The sequence below is a fragment of the Polypterus senegalus genome, chromosome 16, assembly GCF_016835505.1.
Source record: "Polypterus senegalus isolate Bchr_013 chromosome 16, ASM1683550v1, whole genome shotgun sequence".
NCBI classification, from domain to species: Eukaryota; Metazoa; Chordata; class Cladistia; order Polypteriformes; family Polypteridae; genus Polypterus; species Polypterus senegalus.
In genome coordinates, this window is record NC_053169.1 from 50,788,840 (window position 1) to 50,807,970 (window position 19,131).

General features: G+C 41.7%; 1 protein-coding gene across 7 annotated transcripts in view; it reads left to right on the top strand.

The window, feature by feature from the left end:
- Positions 1–14,657: 14,657 nt before the first annotated feature.
- Positions 14,658–19,131, top strand: part of vit (vitrin) — a 153,905-nt gene continuing 149,431 nt past the window's right edge. For 3 of the 7 annotated variants that reach the window (XM_039739055.1, XM_039739056.1, XM_039739059.1), the window contains exon 1: positions 14,658–14,843. The gene's annotated coding sequence lies outside the window, so the exon portion shown is untranslated. The remainder of the gene's footprint in view (positions 14,844–19,131) is intronic. The other 4 variants (XM_039739058.1, XM_039739060.1, XM_039739057.1 and 1 more) reach the window with 2 other exon arrangements.

Genomic DNA, 19,131 nt, shown 5'->3' on the forward strand with positions numbered 1-19,131 from the left:
GTGTGTGTGTGTGTGTATACAGTGTGTGAGTGTGAGTGAGTGTTCCACCACAAGGTGGAACTGGCAGCATTTTTATTTTTTTTGAATAACTGACCAGAAGATGAAACATGAGTCAAAATACAAAGCAACGTTTGAAACTGGGCTGTCAAAACTATCAGATGTCAACACTGTAACCACAGTTCTAAATCAAAGTCAAAATTTGAAACACTAAATTCATAGAGTTGTAAAAACAAATCACTCACCAAAATCTTTGTTTTTATTTTCATGCAGGCAAGCGAATTGCACTGACCTTTAAATTGTCACACCAGTGAGATATGAGTCGCACCCTCCAGCCAAACTGCACTCTAGCAATGGCTTACTATATCATGGCAATGAAGCTACAAAATTGAGGCACCTGAGGGAAAAACGAAATGGCATCAGAGAAGATGCAAAACTACCTTAAAGCTACACTACCAGTTCAAAGTTTTAAAACACCTCAGTTTTTTGGAGTTTTTATGGGAAAGCATGCAATTTAATGTCTTAAAGTTTCATGAAATCAAGTGTGATGGATAACACACATCGATGGGTGTCCCAGCCAGGATGGATTATGATTCCTTAAGTGGACTGGAGGCCAGCCCTATACCACCACAAGAAATAGGGTAAAGATGCTAATGCCAGAGTGGGTACAATGTCATCCTGGCTGGGTTGAACCATGGAATAATATCCAGCCGGGAGGACAACATAATGGAAGGACAGGTTAGACAACCTGGCAGGACTACAGACTCCCTGACACAATGGGAGACAACTTCCTTGGGCAATGTTACCTCTGTGGATACCCACAAGGCACTCTGGATATTGTAGTTCCCTAGAACAGCCTTGTCCGGTTCTGTCTGGGCCACCGGGGGTGCTTGGTCATAGCCTGAATGACGTGCTTCCAGGTCACCCAGAAGTCCCAAAAAAGCAGAGATGAGGAATCCCTGTAGACTTCAACTGACACTTGCATTTTTTGACCTGCATTGTTAAACTGTTGCTCAGTGAGGTGCCTGTGATCACACAAGCTGGTGACCCACAGAAACATGTCTCCTGATGGGGTTGTGACTTTGTCTCTGTCAGATCTCCTATCAGAGGTTCTTTCAGTTTCCAGTTGCCTTTAAATTGTGTAGGATACCACTGAACTCACTGACACTGATTTCTTTTGCATTTAATCTAAATGAAAGGCCTACACTTGTAAGGTTGTCTCCAGACAACCCAAGAGAACTTGAGAGGATCTGCAGGGAAGAATGGCAGGAAATCCTCAACTGCAGTTGTGTAAAGCTCGTCACATCAGAACGAAGAAAACTCCTGGCTGGAGCTGCTGAAAAAGTGCTTCAACTAACCACTGAAACAAAAGGTCTCGATATTTCAGCTTTTTATTAAATTTACAAAGGTTTTAAAATCCTGCTTTTGCTTTGTCCTTTTGGGTATTGAATGCTGCCTGATGGGAAAAAAAAGAATTTAAATGATTTTGGCACAAGGCTTCAACATAGCAGTATGTAAATAAGTGAAGAGATCTGAATACTTTCTGAAGGCACTTAATATTATATATATATTGTCACAAGAACCACAAATACACATCATAAAGTACAATGTGCCTTGGCAGCAAATAGATATTTAAAGATAGTGAGTTGTTCACAAGACTGAGTCCAAATCAGAACTGCAGTATTGAATCAAGATGGCGGCTTTAAAGGCCAGTGTAGGAAGTGATTTCTTCGGAGCCAGAAGTGGAAGTAACATCATCGGAGACGGAACCGGAAGTGGCAACCCTGCGGGATTTCCTGTGAATGGTCTGCAAGGGATCGAAAAAAGACAGTCAGTGCACCCTTCCGCCCCCTGGTCGGTCGTGGAATTGCCATTATTTAGCCTCTTTAGTTGACTCCTACTCGCACATGTGTGACTATATATATAAATATATAGTGATAAAGAGAAGAACACAATCATAAAGGTTTGGGGTTTCCGGCCCCGTATACTGTAAAGTAGAGTTGGTCAGTGTTTTTTACAATCATTTACAACAGATAATGGTGGAAGTTATATACTGCATACACACACATACAGAAGTGGCTGGAAGAAGCTTGTTGGGCACCTGAAGTCCTCACCATTGATCAGCCAGGGTTGGGAGGAAGAGGACAAAGCCTGAAGAGGAGTGGAGGCAGGGGGACTGGCGACAAAAGGGACTGTGTTGTGTGAGGGATTTGTGCACTGAGCTGGAAAATTTAAATAAACTGGGTGTTGTGTGTAAAACTCGTCTCTCTGCGTGTCTGTGTTGGCTTGGGGTGGCTGTACGTACCCTGGTCTTTCACAATACATATATATATATAAATATTGTGGCATCTAGCCAGGGCTGGAGCCTGGCCGGGACGCCCAGGAGGACCGGAAGAGGACTTGTGCCTCCTCCAGACCGCGAGGGGGCGTCCGCCCTGGTTGTGTTGGGGGCCTCGGGTAAAGGGCTTGGAAGCCCAGTCCTGTAGGGACCCTTGGCCACCGCCAGGCGGCACCCCAGTGCCTGAATATCCTTGGTGTGGCGGAAGTGCTGGGGGGAAGACGACAGGGGACACCCGGACGGCTTCCGGTTGCGCAGCCGGCACTTCCGCCACACTGGGGCGTGTCTGAGAAGGAGTGCCGGGAAGCAGCTGGAGCCCATCTGGGTTCCTATTTAAGGGGCCGCCTCCCTTCAGTCGAGGGCGGAAGTCGGGTGGAAGAGAGACAGAACTGGAGAGAGAGGACTGAAGGCGGCCAGGAAGGCACAAAGACTGTGAGGCATGGACATTGGGGTTGCGGTGCAAGAGGCACTGGGGTTTGTGGTGCACGTATATGGACTTTTAAATAGTGTAAATAAACGGTGTGTGGTGGAACTTATGATGTCCGTCTGTGTGTGTCCGGGTCCGAGTCCACAATATATATATATATATATATATATATATATATATATATATATATATATATATATATATATATATATATATATATATACTGTACATACACACAGACATTTGTGCAAAAGTATTTGTGCACATATTTATCCCATCATTTTGAGCGTGAACTCTTATGCTGTAACAATACATTTTCAAAGTGAAAATAAACCCTTTTCTGTAGATATTTAACTTAACAAGAAGAAATTCCAAAGTGAGTGTTTGCCTAAGTATTGAAGCCCTACACATTCAAACTTTGTCAAACCCTTTTGATCCTATACCAGCTTTAAATCTTTTAGGGTATGTCCCAGTTTTGTAGTTTGTTCAGCAGTGATTCTTCTCAATTCTTCTTGGCAGATTTAATAGAAATCATTTAGGCTGATTGGATGGCGCCTCTGGACAGCAGTTTTCAAACAGTGCCACAGACTCTCTATAGGGTTGAGATCAGGGCTTTGACTTGGCTATTCCAAAATATCCACCTTTTTGTTTTGGAGCCATTCCAGTGTCACTTTGTCCTTCGGTTTAGGACCATCGTCATGTTGAAAGGTGAATCTTCTCCCCAACCATAGGTTCATAGCAGACTGGAACAAGTTCTCCTGTAGTATTGTGCAGTACTGTATTTATGTTCATCCAATGTCCCTTCGACTCTGACAAGATTCCCAGTCCCAGCAAATGAAAAGCATCCCCATAGCATGATGCTGCCACCACCATATTTCACTGTAGGTATGGTGTTTTTTGAGGTATGGGCAGTGTTAGTTTTATGTCTCACATACCTCTTTGAAGTCTGGCCAGAAATGCTATTTTCATCTTACTGTATCTGACCATAAAACCTTCTCCCACTTCTTAACTGGGTCTTTCTCATTCTTTGTACTAAATGCCATTTGTGCTTTTATGGAGTCCTCATTAAGGAATGGCTTTTCTCTTCCCACCATCCTGTAGAGGCCTGTTTTATAGAGAGCTCTTGAAACTGTGGACCCCTGCACCGTCACTCCAGTTTCAGCCAAAGAGCATCATAGACTTCTGAGAGTGACTGTTAGATTTTTAGTTGCCTCTCTCATCAATCAATGTCTTGCTCTGATGTTTAGTTGTTTCGGTTATGGCTTGTTCTAGCTGTGGTGAACCTTCCACTTTCTGATGATGGCTCCAACGGTGCTTGACAGGACATTCGAACTCTTCGATGCTTGTTTATGTCACCATTCCCTACCTTGAGCATTTCAATGACTTTGTTTCTCACATCAGCAGAATGTTCCTTTGTCTTCATTTTTGCAGTGATTGTCCAACAAAGACTATGGCCCTTTAGAAAGGGGGCTTTTTATATCCAGAGAGATACAAAGGGCTCACAAGTAGGACCTCATTATGTTTAATTAAGACTGTCAAATAAATGACTGTCACCTTTGTGTCATTTGTGATTCATTTGTGTATATCTGGAGCTTCTAAAGCACAAAAGTCTAAATTCTTAATGCAAACACTAACTTTGGAGTTTTTCTTCTTCAGTGAAATATCTACAGAAAAATTTTATTTGGACTTTTGAAATGTATTGCTACAGCATAAGAGTTCACATTAAAAATATTGAAGGGATAAATATATGTACAAATATATTGTCATGCTGAAAATTAGGATGACATCAAAGGGGATTAAATACTTTTGCCAACCACTGTATCTACATTTTGCTTTCTTAATCAATGTTGCTTTATTGTAAAACCATCATTTATAATATAAAATTAGAAGTGAGGACTTGCTTTCAGTCATACAAGCACAGCACCTGCCTAATAAGCCTAAAAACAAAGTGTTTCTTCTTCAGAAAGCTCTTCAGATCTACAGTATAACTGTAATCAATCATCCAGTCAATAATTTTAGATTTCACCCAATGTCATCCTAAACAAAATACTACATACACAAGCTACAAGAATCCTGCATCAAGCTGGTTTGCACCCACTCCTTCTTCTCATGAGTCTGGAAAGAATTGAGCCCCCTCATTGCCCTTTGAAGATGAGAACAATTGCCATGTAAACACGCTGTGAAAAGCACAAAACAGCAAGCTCTTGAAAAAGCCACCGTGGAAATGTTTGCCTGCACGCCCCCACATGGAAAGTCTCTGTCAGTGAATAAATAAAGGGCTCCTTTAGACATTACATTTAATGATCTCACTGATGAAAGCATGGCATTTCACTAAAAGCCTATGCATCTGTTCCAGAGAAAAAAAAAACAAAAATGCCCAGGCAAGAACAAGCTGACAGACACGTGATAAGACACTCCTTATAGCGAACCATTAATTTTAACATTACATACAAATACAATGTTAGTCGGCACAGCTCCAGGAAAATGTGCGTCTTCTGTTGGGGAATTCATCTTCTGGCAGAAACTACCATGAGTAAGCTATCCTAACATGACGTAGGGGGCGCTGCTGAGAACCTCTAGCTACTGGATACCCTAAAGTACTATCTATCTATCTATCTATCTATCTATCTATCTATCTATCTATCTATCTATTAATTATTAGTGCCTCATCTATCTATCTATCTATCTATCTATCTATCTATCTATCTATCTATCTATCTATCTATCTATCTATCTATCTATCTATCATAAAGTGCCTTTAATATTTAACTATAATATAGTGCCCTTCCTATCTATCAATGTATCCAGAGTGACGTTCTGGTGCTGGAGCTAAGGTGTGCCTTGTGATGGACAGGTGCCTCATCCAGGTCTCTTTCCTGGATTCCTGCCTCTAGCCTCCCCTTGCCCTAAATCAGATTAAACAAGTTTAAGAAGGAGTGTTGTGTTGTTGGGGAGTGAGCCAAGTGAGGGCACAATGCAGGCTATAGCGGGTATGGCTTCCCAGCTGAAGCTCCAATTTGGGAAGGTGTGAGGTGCGTGCCAATGCCACAGTTCTGCACTGTGATGGTAAAGCTCCTTAAGACACAGGACTTACAGAACAACGGCCATCATCGATATATACGGTGTAGAGTCATTTTCTCTTCTTCTTCTTCTTCTTTTTCGGCTACTTCCGTTAGGGATCGGGGCAGGAAAATGTGGAATTTTCCAAAGTGTACTCTGCTGCCAATATACATCTTCAAGAAAATGAAAAACAGGTCAGTGGATGCTGAAAGCTTTTCTATTAGAGGGGGATTTGATGAAATGACTCTTTAATCCCAGCCTCTTATTTCAATAAAGAGGTTACTGTTTTTGCAGAGCCCATTCCTTTAAACTGAACATAAAGTATTTACTAAAAATGACACGGGAAGCCCATTCTGAATATTGTACCTTAGATGAGTTGTCATTAAAGGTGGAGACATGCAAGTCAGAATCCTGTGCCAGCTTGCCATCTGTGTGGAATGTGCATGTTCTCCCCAAGTCTACTGATTTATTTATTGTTTCTCCAGATCCTCCTGCCTTCCTCCCACATCCCAAAGACCTGTGCTCTATGTTCCTGTATGATTTTCAGTGTGGTTGTATGATAGCCGGTTCCTCTGTTGCCTTTACCAGATGCTGCTAGAATAGGCCCTGAATTATGTTTAAAATAGAAATGCACAAATGTAGGAAATACAGTACCAACTGAAAGTACATTTCTGTGACAAAAAGTACAGAAACAGGGGTGAGATCTGCATAAAACGCCACCCAACCTGATGTGCAAATACTGTAATTAGCTTTGTATGATCATTACTGTCACTAGAGGGCAGCAAATCAGGCTCATGGTAAAAATTGGACAGGGTCAGATTAGAGTGATCTATCTATCTATCTATCTATCTATCTATCTATCTATCTATCTATCATATAGTGCCTTTCATATCTATCTATCTATCTATCTATCTATCTATCTATCTATCTATCTATCTATCTATTGATTATATAGTGCCTTATCTATCTATCTATCTATTGATTATATAGTGCCTTATCTATCTATCTATCTATCTATCTATCTATCTATCTGATTGTGTTTTCATATCTGTCAATTACTGGTTTTCAGTGATAAAATAAAAACTTTGTGATTCAGATTGTAACACTTTCAGTCACTGAGGCCAAGTGGTCAGCCATGTTGGCTACAGGCATGTGACAATAAGATGATGCTGACAGTGACAGCTGTAGGAAGACACTCTACCCTGTCCTGAAAATTGTGAAAAGTTCAGAGAAACAAATGTGGCTGCTGTCAATGCTTTCTAACTTCTTCAGAGAGCTGATGTTCTCTATAGACTGTCAGGTAAGGAGTGGGATTGCATTCTAAGAATCCATTATGGCACGTGATTGCAGCCACTTGTCATTTGGACTGATCTCCAGAAAAGTCCAATTTTACCTTGGTGCTAATCACTTAGAGATACACACATGGAGAAAATACAGGCATGATATTTAAACACCAGACGCCCGTCCACACACACACCATCATCACCCCCAAAGAGAAGAAACCATCAACTGAAAGAGCTTCTCTCCTCTGCTTCTTGTTTAAGGGCAGTTAACTGTGAACACAAACATGTCAAGGACATATTGGCACTTTTGACTTTTTATGGCAGGACTACCTGAGGACATTTTCAGAGGAGGCAATTCTTAATCAATAACAGCTGCCATCTGCTAGGAACACCAACATGATTTCAACACACTTCCCTGGCAAACCATTTCTAAGGACCTGTCACCGAAAGCGCCCGAGTGGATATAAAGAGCTGCTGAACAGTGTGCTTCTGAGATTCATTACAAATATCTGATGCCTTAGAGGATCAGTTCTATAATGCTTGGTTAGATATTTCACAGGACACCATTCAGAATTTGCATGGCTTTGCCACATGATGCACAGCTGCTGGAACTGCCTGCAAGAGTATTAAACTTTCACATGAACAACTTTCATGAGTTAAAATGAGTTCATCAAGAACACGGGGACACAGTTGGAAACTTATTAAGGGTAAATTTCGCACAAACATTAGGAAGTTTTTCTTTACACAATGAACGATAGACACTTGGAATAAGCTACCAAGTAGTGTGGTAGCCAGTAAGACGTTAGGGACTTTCAAAACTCGACTTGATGTTTTCTTGAAGGAAACAAAAATGGATAGGAATGGCGAGCTTTGTTGGGCTGAATGGCCTGTTCTCGTCTAGATTGTTCTAATGTTCTAATGTTCTAATGTTTGGCTCTGCTTTTGAAATCTTCACTTACACGTTACCTTCTCTGGACTCGTTTTTTAGAAATTAGTGCAATAGAGGGTCGGCTCAGGTGGGACGGTTTGGAGACAAAGTCAGAGAGGTGAGATTGCACTGGTTTGAACATGTGCAGAAGAGAGACACAGGGTATATTGGGAGAAAGATGTTAAGGATGGAGCTGCCAGGCAAGAAAAAAGAGGAAGGCCTAAGAGAAGGTTTATGGATGTGGTGAAAGAAGACATGAAGATGATGGGTGTAACAGAACAAGATGAAGAGGACAGGAAGATATGAAAGAAGATGATCCGCTGTGGCAAGACAGTGCCTTTCATATCTTTCCATCATTGTGTCCATTTCATACAGAGCCCTTGTAGAGACTGCAAATCTGTCTATATAAGTATCTCTTATAGCGCCTTTCATAAGCATCTATTGTGCTCCATACCTGGCTTTCCCTTACTCTCACTCTCATATGATGTATTTCATATAGTGCCTTTCACATCTATCTATCTATACATCTTTATATGCCTCATTTATTGTTTTTCATATCCATCCATTTCTTTAGCTCATATAGTTCCTTTGATATTTGTCTATTGCATTTCATAACTATCTCTCATATATTGGATTGTTTTATATCAATTTAACTCATAGAGTGCCTTTCATAGCTAATTATTTCTCACAAAATGCTTACTTCTATCCATCATTTTATCTCATATTTCATATTTATCTGTTGCACTGCTTATCTATCTATCTAAAGCTAATATAGTATTTTTCATATCTCTCTTTTTATCTGATATAGTACCTTTCTTATCTATCTGTTGATCTCATATTATGTGTTTCACATCCATCTATCTCATATAGTATCTTTCAGGTTTATCCATCGATTTATCTCATAAAGAGCCTTCACTTTTCTCTGTTTGTCTGTAGTAAATTCCATACATACTGTATATATCTTGTATAGTACTTTTCATACATATCTGTTGTGAACATTTCAGCCCGGATCACAGACAGATGCTAAGGACACAAGTATCAAAGCGCATGTCATTTTATTTATACAGTTCCAACAAGCACCAATACACTTTACTTTACTTTCCTTTCATTTCTTCTTTTTTATCTCACTCTTTCTCTCTGTCTTTCTTCCTCCTCCACTCTCCCTCCGGCAAGCTTTGTCCTCCTCCTCCTGACTCTGGCTTAGTAGCGTCTGCTGGCCCCTTATATAGGGCACCCGCAAGTGCTCCAGATGTCTGAAGATGTGTTTCCAGCAGCACTTCCTGGTATGGTGGAAGAGCTGTTCTCCAATGCTCAGCAATCATTGTAGCACCCTCTGGCATTGCCCCCAGATCGCCATCTAACTTTCCGGGGGAGGTAATGCTCAGACCACGCTTGCTCCCCTAGTGCTCCCAGCATGGAGGTGTCCCAGCCTGTCTAATGTAGTGTTTTTCATATCTATCTTCACATTAGTACCTTTCATATCTATCCATTTATTGTATATTATGACTTTTGTGCCTATCTATTGCATTTCATATCTGGTTCTAATGTAGTGTTCCTCATACCTGTCTTCCTGCCTCTAACACAATGTTTTTCATATGTATGTTTCTACCTAGAATAAAGTACCTTTAATATCTATCCATTTATCTCATATTATGCCTTTCATATCTCTCTCATATAGCACCCTTCAGATTTACTTCATAAAATGACTCTCACGTCTCTCTGTTTCTAGTGAATTGTATATGGGCCTATCTCACATAGTAGCTTTCAAATCTATCCATCTATTTATCTCGTACATTACCTTTCTTTTCTATTTATTTCATTTCCTATCTCTTGGCCTATCTATAACATAGGGTTCTGCATATAAATTTTTATGTCTCATAGAGTACCTTTTACATCAATCCATTTATCTTATATTATAGATATTGTGTCTATATTTTGCATTTCATAACTATCTCTAATATCGTGTTTTTCAGATCTATCTATGTCCATCTAATACAGTGTTTTTCATATGGATGTGTCTACCTGATATAAAACTATGTATCTATCCATTTACCTCAAAGTATGCCTTTCCTATCTATTTTATGTATTATCTTTAATGGTTATCCATCTATTTACCTTATAAAGTACCTTTTACATGTATCTCTCTATCTGTCTAAAGAATTTCCTATTTTTATACTGTATCTCATGCAGTGTCTTTCATATCTGTCTGCCTCTGTGTATGCATCGCCTAATTATTATGCTAGCAGCAAAGAGAACTTCAGCATAAGCACTTCAATACTCATTCGTCTTCAAAATGAAATTTCAGAGCCTTAATAAGCCTTTTCCATTTCAGGTATCCTTCTTTGCCACTGGACAATGAAGTCCATCCTGAATCCCTAAGATGAATGTGCAGTATACCACCAAGTCTTTAAGATACCAAAGAGAAGCTATTACCTGCAGGGAGTCTGAGCCTGCAGAGACACTCGCTTCAGCGCCAGTGTCATCCACCCCAGTTTAGTTCGTCCCCACGGTGGCGTAGTTGGTTACCTTTACTCCATATTGGTTAAACGCGATAAAATGACCAAATGCTTACATAATCAATGAGTTCCTGGCTGAAAACATGTGTCAAAGTGACGAGATGTGAGCTTGAAATGGTTGTACCTGCTCAAATCAGCTGGGCTTCGTTTGGCTTGACGATGTGATTCCTAGAACGCTGTACTAAACGTCATTGCGGTTCACTCGTATGGCACACCACAAGAAAACGGTGTATTGTATCACATTAATAGCTAAACGGCACTCTAATTATTTTAAGAGCATGGAATTCTATAACGCTTTAGGCACTAAAAATGTTTCCAGAAGTGTATGCTTTACAAAGGATGTCATTATAATAACAGAATTATGTTACCAGGTGCAATTAGAGATGATTTGTGTTCTAACCAGGCATTCCTGTGTTGGGGTTTATGGTTTTAAGTAGAGCTCACAATTTATTTTAATGCTTGGTGCGCAAATAACTGGCTCCGCGCAAGGTAAAAGGAGTTGAACCGGACCGGAATCCGAATTAAGCGGTGAAACCACGCCCACTTTCCAGGCGGGCAATCAATACGAGGCGTGGAATGACGAGAGTCGAGCTGATGACAGCGCAGAGCCGGAAGGGGAGCAACGTTGTGTACCAGCGCCCGTTTGTCAAAGGTACATTAGCCCGACTCCTAGGAATCACTGCTATGAGGCGTAGTGCACGGTAGTCATAAAAGGGTATCTGTGGTGCTGGGAACAAAATCTGCAAAGAACTAGAACTCGATGTGTGTTTTAATTCTAATTCAAATGGTGCGTACCTAGAAGAACCTTAAGGAACCATCAAGTAAATGTAAAGCAGAGAGGGCTTAAAATATATACATTTCTGTCATTCTGCATTGTAAATCATTTATTGTAATGAGCACTATGACAACTGTAGATGAATCTTTCTCTAAAATATATATATATATATATATATATATATATATATATATATATATATATATATATATATATATATATCACATGTAAATTATTTCAAAAACTATGAAATATTCTATAGCTCTGTAGTTAACCTTAGACGATTACGGCAAGACGTTAATATTAAAACTTACATTTTACAAAAATAACAAACAAAGACACCATATATATAGTACAACGTAATTTATCCCCACTGCACACATAGGACAAAGAAAATAAAAAGGGAAGACGAATTATAATGAGAAGAAGAGCATACCTTAAATATACTGCTCAAAAAAATTAAAGGAACCCTTTTTAATCTGAGTATAGAATCAAGTCAATGAAACTTCTGGGCTGTTGATCTGGTCAGTTAAGTTGCAGGGGGTGTTCATCAGTTTCAGCTGCTTTGGTGTTAATAAAATGAGACGACCCCCCCCCCAAAAAAAACAGGAATGGTTTAACAGGTAGAGGCCACTAACATTTTCCCCTCCTCATCTTTTCTGACTGTTTTTCACTAGTTTTGCATTTGGCTACGGTAAGTGTCACTATTGGTAGCATGAGGCGATACCTGGACCCTACAAGGTTGAATAGGTAGTCCAACTTCTCCAGGATGGCACATCAATACGTGGCACTGCCAGAAGGTTTGCTGTGTCTCCCAGCACCATCTCAAAGGCATAGAGGAGATTCCAGGAGACAGGCAGTTACTCTAGGAGAGCTGGAGAGGGCCCCTCGTAGAAGGTCCTTAACCCATCAGCAGGACAGGTATCTGCTCCTTTGGACAAGGAGGAACAGGATGAGCACTGCCAGAGCCTACAAAATGACCTCCAGCAGGCCACTGGTGTGAATGTCTTTGACCAAACAATCAGAAACAGACTTCATGACGGTGGCCTGATGGCTCGACGTCCTCAAGTGGGCCCTGTGTTCACTGCCTGGCACCATGGAGCTTGATTGGCATTTGCCATAGAATACCAGAATTGGCAGGTCCACCACTAGTGCCCTATGCTTTTCACAGATGAGAGCAGGTTCATCCTGAGCACATGTGACAGACATGAAAGGTCCTGGAGAAGCCATGGAGAATGTTATGCTGCCTGTAACATCGTTCAGCATGACCGGTTTGGAGGTGGGTCAGTGATGGTCTGAGGAGGCATACATATGGAGGGAAGCACAGACCTCCACAGGCTAGACAACGGCACCTTGACTGCCATTAGTTATCTGGATGAAATCCTTAGACCTATTGTCGGACCCTATGCTGGTGCAGTGGGTCCTGGGTTCCTCCTGGTGCACGACAATGCCTGGCCTCTTGTGGTGAGATTATGCAGGCAGTTCCTGGAGGATGAAGGAATTGATACCACTGACTGTCCCCCATGCTCGCATGACCTCAATCCAATGGAACACCTCTGGGACATTATGTTTTGGTCCATCCGATGCCACCAGGTTGCATCTCAGATTGTCCAGGAGCTCAGTGATGCTCTGGTCCAGATCTGGGAGGAGATCCCCAGGACACCATCCATCGTCTCATTAGGAGCATGCCCAAACACCTAATCCACCACCACCACCACCGCATTGTCAGGCATGCATACAAGCACACGGGGCCATACAAACACCTGAGTACAATTTGGATTTGCTGCAATGAAATTTCAGTAAAGTGGACTTGCCTTTGATTTTCTGGGTGTCTTTGAATTCAGCCCTCTGTAGGTTGATCATTTTCATTTCCATCAAACGATGTGGCATCTTTTCATTCCTAACACATTACCCAGTCTATATCAGTAGAGATATCCAGTGGGATTTTTTCCCATTGAGATCTGATGTGTTTTCAAAGTGTTCCTTTAATTTTTTGACCAGTTTATTATTGCATTCATTACGTTCAAACAATAGTAAAATAACTGAAACGGGAGCTCACTCTTCATGTACCTCTCCTCAGCCCAACTTACTCTCAAGTGATGAAACTGCAAGGGCAAAGATCAACAATTACTAAGAAAAATACAGAACAAAAATAATCTAAAATAATTTTATCATGAATTAAATTTAACTTTTTTTTTTTCTTGGGGGCGGAGAAATAAATAAGTTAAATAAAACCCCACTATACTTGGGCCCCTTGCAGCTCGGATTGGCTCCCACGCCGACGACCGCGAATTGAACTGAGCGGGTTTGAGGTTAGAACATTAAGGTGGGTCACGTCTACGTGTAGCCAATTTCTGTTAAACTTGATATCTGGGAGCTGTAGTGTAATGATGAATACTGGTGTTCGTATACACACTTAATACGTTCTTTTTATTAATGGTGTATTTGTATGACATTAAGCACATCCGATGGGAATAAAATAAAATATATCAGTTCTGCTTGTGTGTGTGTTTGTTATGTGTTTGAACTTATCTCTACTACATTTTGCACAGATTGACCATTTGTAAAGGGGAGGGGGTGGTATGTTTTGTTCTAAAATGTAGTCGGGTACCCCTTCTTGTGTTTTCCCAGCATGCAGATCCCCCGTTGAACCCATCTCCACTATACGTTTTGCACAGATTCCTCATTTGTACCGGGGAATAAGGCTATGTTTCAAAATGTGGTTGGTATCCCTGTCTGGGCATCCCCTGCTAGTATTACACAATCTTGTTTTTTGTTACCTTTACATAATCTAACATGTCATGCTAAATTAAATTTAATCCATTACGACATCGGCAGCTTTGGCCTCAATGTAGGAACAAGCTTTGGACGGGACGCCAAGGCTATCACAGGACCCACTTGTACAATTGCCAGTTAAGCCTAGGCTTCATTAGAAATGTGGGAGGAAATCCTGAATAACCATTGGAAATGCTATACACACAGGGGAAAAATATGTAAAGTCTACGCAGACTGGGTCTCGAAGCGAGGGTGCTGGATTCATGAGGTAGCAGCGCTAACCTCTTCGCCTCCTTATATATACGCTAGCTAGAATGTATTTATGTAAAAAACGTATTTAAGTTGTGAGAAGCATGTGGACCGAAAAGGGTGCATCGTTCGATTACTCGCGTCCTTGCACACTCGTCCACTCAGACGCTCACTCCCTCACATTGCACATTGCACCTCATTAGCTCCCTATCTCAGTCACGCACTCGTGCCCAGAAGGCGCGGTTGCTGCACCAGGGTGGGGTCAGCCAATTAAAAAGGCCCCGCCTAATATCCCGTTACAAGTTCGCGTGCGCTCCTCCTGTCTCTTCAATGAGCACTCAGCAGTCGGAGGTTTGGGCTGCTGCTACGGCGATCTCTCTTGGTCTTAAAAGCCTCTGGACTTACAATAATGTCTATGACAAGATTGGCAGTCGCGAGTGTCTGACTGATTAAAGCCACACCGCGGACCTGGAAGAGGAAGAGTCTTTCTGCTCGGTAAGCGTCCTACTGATTTTTAACTATGCATGACTGTGTCAAGTGCTCGCTAAAGGGACGACGTTCTCTGCCTGTCTGTTAAGGGTTCATTTTGTCTTTACCTGTTTTTAGAGGAGTCAGAGGTTCCCAAAAAGTATGCACTGCAGCAAAGCAAATAGATAAAAGATCGCTCACTTCTGGTAGACTTTAAGAAGTATACATAAACAGCATTTGCCGCGTGCGTGAACAGAACTGCTTAACGCATCATAATAATTCTAGGGAGGAAAGAAAAAGTCATGGTCTACAGAGCAAATGAAAATGCAGGCTCTGCTCATCTCAAGGTAACGAGCAACGCATCTTCAGGATTTTACTGCTGTATAGCGCCCACGAAAAACTTTAACTTAAAAAGCAAAAACTTTTTTATATAAACATTGTTCATCAAATGAATTTAAACCTACCCTCACTAGTAAATCTGATGAAATGTAACCTACATTTCACAAGTGAACTCCCTATCCAGCATCAACGGAACGATGCGAGGTGCAGCAAAGAGCCGAATGAACTGCAGCACCTCGGGTTTAATGCATACTTCAAGATTAGACCGACCTAGGCACAAACGTTTAAAAAGCGCTGAAAGCCATAAAATGTTACATATATATGTGATGTTAACTAAAGGTGATGGGGGACGTGTTTCAAATGCTGCTGCAGTCTATGCTGGGACCGTGTGGCGTAGTGGTCAAGGATTTGGATCTCAATCTCTTGAGGTTGTGAGTTCTAATCCCGCTGCCGACATTTGTGTGACTCTCTGACCGAGTCACTTCACCTGCCTGTGCTCAAACTGAAAAACGGAAACAGTGGAGCCAGTTTTATCAGAAATGCAGCCAATGTGTGCAGGCGCGTGTGTGCCTGAGAAACGGGTAAAAGTGTCCCGAGAGTTGAATAGTGTAAACTAACTGTAATGAATTCTGGTGTCCGGTGAAGGGTTTGATCCTTTCTCCTATGCTCTCGATACCACGATGAGATAGCGACTCCTGCGACTTTATCACGATCTAGACTAATTCAAGGATTTAAATCTCACAGAGCATTACCATCTTATTTTCTACTATTACAGTATAACCAAACAAAGTATTAATAAAAAGTTGTGATTACTAATAAAAGATGTCGACATGCTTTATCCCGTGTGAGAGGTTTATTGCTAACCTCTGAAAGGAGCAATTCATATAAACGGGAACTAACGCCCCTTTCCCTATCATTGGAAATACGTTTTGGTGACAAATGCGTGGCAAGGGCGCCCCCTTAAGGACGAACCGGGATATTGCGTAGATTCCATAAGCGTGCATTTCTATCTCACCTGTAGTACTAGGTTGTTGTACCGTGTTAGCCATTATGAATGTAGAGAAAAGCAAAGCAAAATGACACCTTTTATTGGCTAACTAAAAAGATTACAATATGCAAGCTTTCGAGGCAACTCAGGCCCCTTCTTCAGGCAAGATGTAATCAACATCTTGGATTACAGGATTACATCTTGCCTGAAGAATGGGCCCGAGTTGCCTCGAAAGCTTGCATATTGTAATCTTTTTAGTTAGCCAATAAAAGGTGTCGTTTTGCTTGGCTTTTCTCTATCTCACCTGGAAAGGCACGTTTGTTTGTTTGAGGTGCAGAAGACAACTGGGCTTTGAAGAAAACTGCTTACACGACGAGTTGTTGATGTAGATTCAAAACCCGGCAAATCCATTTTACACGTTAAATCGAGACAATTGTACCATACGCGTCAATACCGTTCAACCGTCCAACGAAGATCAACCCCAAACGAAGCGCCGGTCCATGCAGGGCACTCTCATTTATGGTGTCTCAATAACCGAACACGGACCTTTTAATGTAGGCGGAGGGAAAAAGAACAGAGCAGACACGGTGACATCGTTCAAGCATAACCCAGGAAAGGATTTGGATTTTTTGTTTCAAATGTTATTTTGCAGTCATAAAGACGCCAGAGTAGTTCTTCAGAGTGATGCCATCCATCCACACGAAGAATCCATAGAAAAGATGTTAGACTCGTAAAAGGCTCCATAAATAACCTCGAGATGATAACACATTGGCGAAATGGACTCTTCCTGAATGGCAAGCCCACTATACCTAAAATATTTGTTTTCTTCACATTTCAAGGCCCAAAGACCCAATTTCATATGCCAAGAACTCTTCCCAGAATGAAATGGGTTTTTGTCAACCAATAATCCAGTAAAATGCCATTGGCTCGTTTCTGCTGTTTAGATCAGGAACACTGTAAACTTTGAAGAATATATATACTGTATAATTCTTTTCCAGTAAACTGTGTCAACATCAGTTGGAACTACGCTCTTTTATTATGCCGCAGCACAGGTGGGCTACATCGGCAGGTCGCAGCCTGCAATGGCAGCGCACTAAGGACTCCTAGCGGGAGCCACATTTCAAAGTGGACACGAAATCCACAGTGTATAGTTGCATGATAACTCCGGCAACCTTATTCCCTGAAATCTGGGGTCGTATGCCCCGATCCATGTTCATGCCTATTCAGTCTGTATTGCATAGATATTTTATTAATTAGAAAAATAATCATGCTCTGAAATTAAAAGCCCAAGAGTCCATTATTTTTTTTATAGCCGCTTGACTCGGTTCAGGTTTATAGGCAGCTGCTGCCTACAAATATTCTGGGAGGGATCTACTTTAGGAAATTACAGCTACTGTAGACAAAGGGCCGTAAGCCACAATAAGCCGCCGGATGTCCATGAATATTCCATACCCACTTATTCAGGGCAGGGTCACGAGAAGCTGGAGTCTGTCGCAGCATGTTTCGGGGGCAAGGCAGGAACAATTCCTAAACAGGGCGCCAACCCAGCGTGAACACACACACACCATACAAGGTGCCAATTTAGAATCCTTAATCCATCCAACCTGCATATCTTTGGCCTTTGGGAGGAAATCCATGCAGAAATGGGCAGAACATGCAAACTCCATGCAGGGGGTCATTCCTTGCAGTGAGGCAGCAGCGCCATCACTGCGCCCCCCGATGTGTCAGGGGTGGGCAAAAACAGGTTTATAGTTGTTCGTATACGGGAAAAGGCATACAGATTATGATCAGCTTTAATAACTGAAAGTGAACACACACACACACCATACAAGGTGCCAACCTAGGTTTAGTCTTTTAAGTGCTCAAATGATACAAGAGTAAACTGTTTCGTGTACGCCCAAATGTAAACCTGCTTTTGCCCACGTGTGTGTGTCCGCATGTATAGTCATGAAATATTTAAAACGCATAGACATCCATCAGTTTTCATAGCCGTTTGACATCTCAGGCTCCCAGGGAGTCGGCGCCTACCCCAATGCCGGCCGCACAGGACTTCCTTGGTCAAGTGTCCTACGCAAACTACCAGCTTTTATTAGTCTGTTTAGCTGACCATGATGAAGCCATTTGTCGTAGGAGGGATGAATTACAAGTCCCGGTGTCTGTTTACTGAGAGGGGCGGATTAGCTGCTAAGGTTTTCCTTTGTTTTTTTTTTTTACAAAGCCGAATTCAGGTTTTAAACGCTGAAATAAGTTTAAAAGCATATGTTTAAATTAATGGTTGATAACGGAAAATTATTCTGATAATTTATACATGGTATGGTAAATGAGACAAGTCTGACTTTATAGTGCTACCCGAGGAATTAGAAGTATGTTGTTTAAGTCTGACATGGTGGTCCTGGACACATGGATTGCTGTAATGCGTAACCCTTATTTTTGTGAACCCCAACAAATTCCTACACATTGAATTTCGGCATATTTCTTTAACGCTTTAAAAGGCTCGCCCCCCGAATCCTCCCGTCATAGAATTGCTTGTTTTCCATCAGGTGCTGACTGCGATTCCATTTGGGGTTTAACATTGCAGACAGCACACCAAATCCGGCTGCTCCTAAACTTCATTTGGTGCTCCTTCTGGGTCATTCTGCCTTTCCGAAGCGGGACTGGCCACATAGTACACTTCCAATGCCTCCAGCCATCTCCACGTTTTTTGTTTGGTGTTCTCATTTTACGTGACCTAAATTAGACTGAGTGGTATTGTGGACTGTGTTTGAAAAAGAGAAGAAACTCGTTGCGGGTGGCACAGCAGACTAAATCCAGCAGCTCCTGAGCTCCATGTGGTGCTGGGTGGATTAGCGGTGCTAAATTGGGCCCTAATGGTTGGGCGTGTGTCGGTGTGTTCTCTCTGTGATGAACTTCTCCTGCCTTGTGCCCGATATTTGTTGGGATTGTCTCCAGCGTTCCTGCTCAAGACACATCGGTTTGAAAACTGGCTGC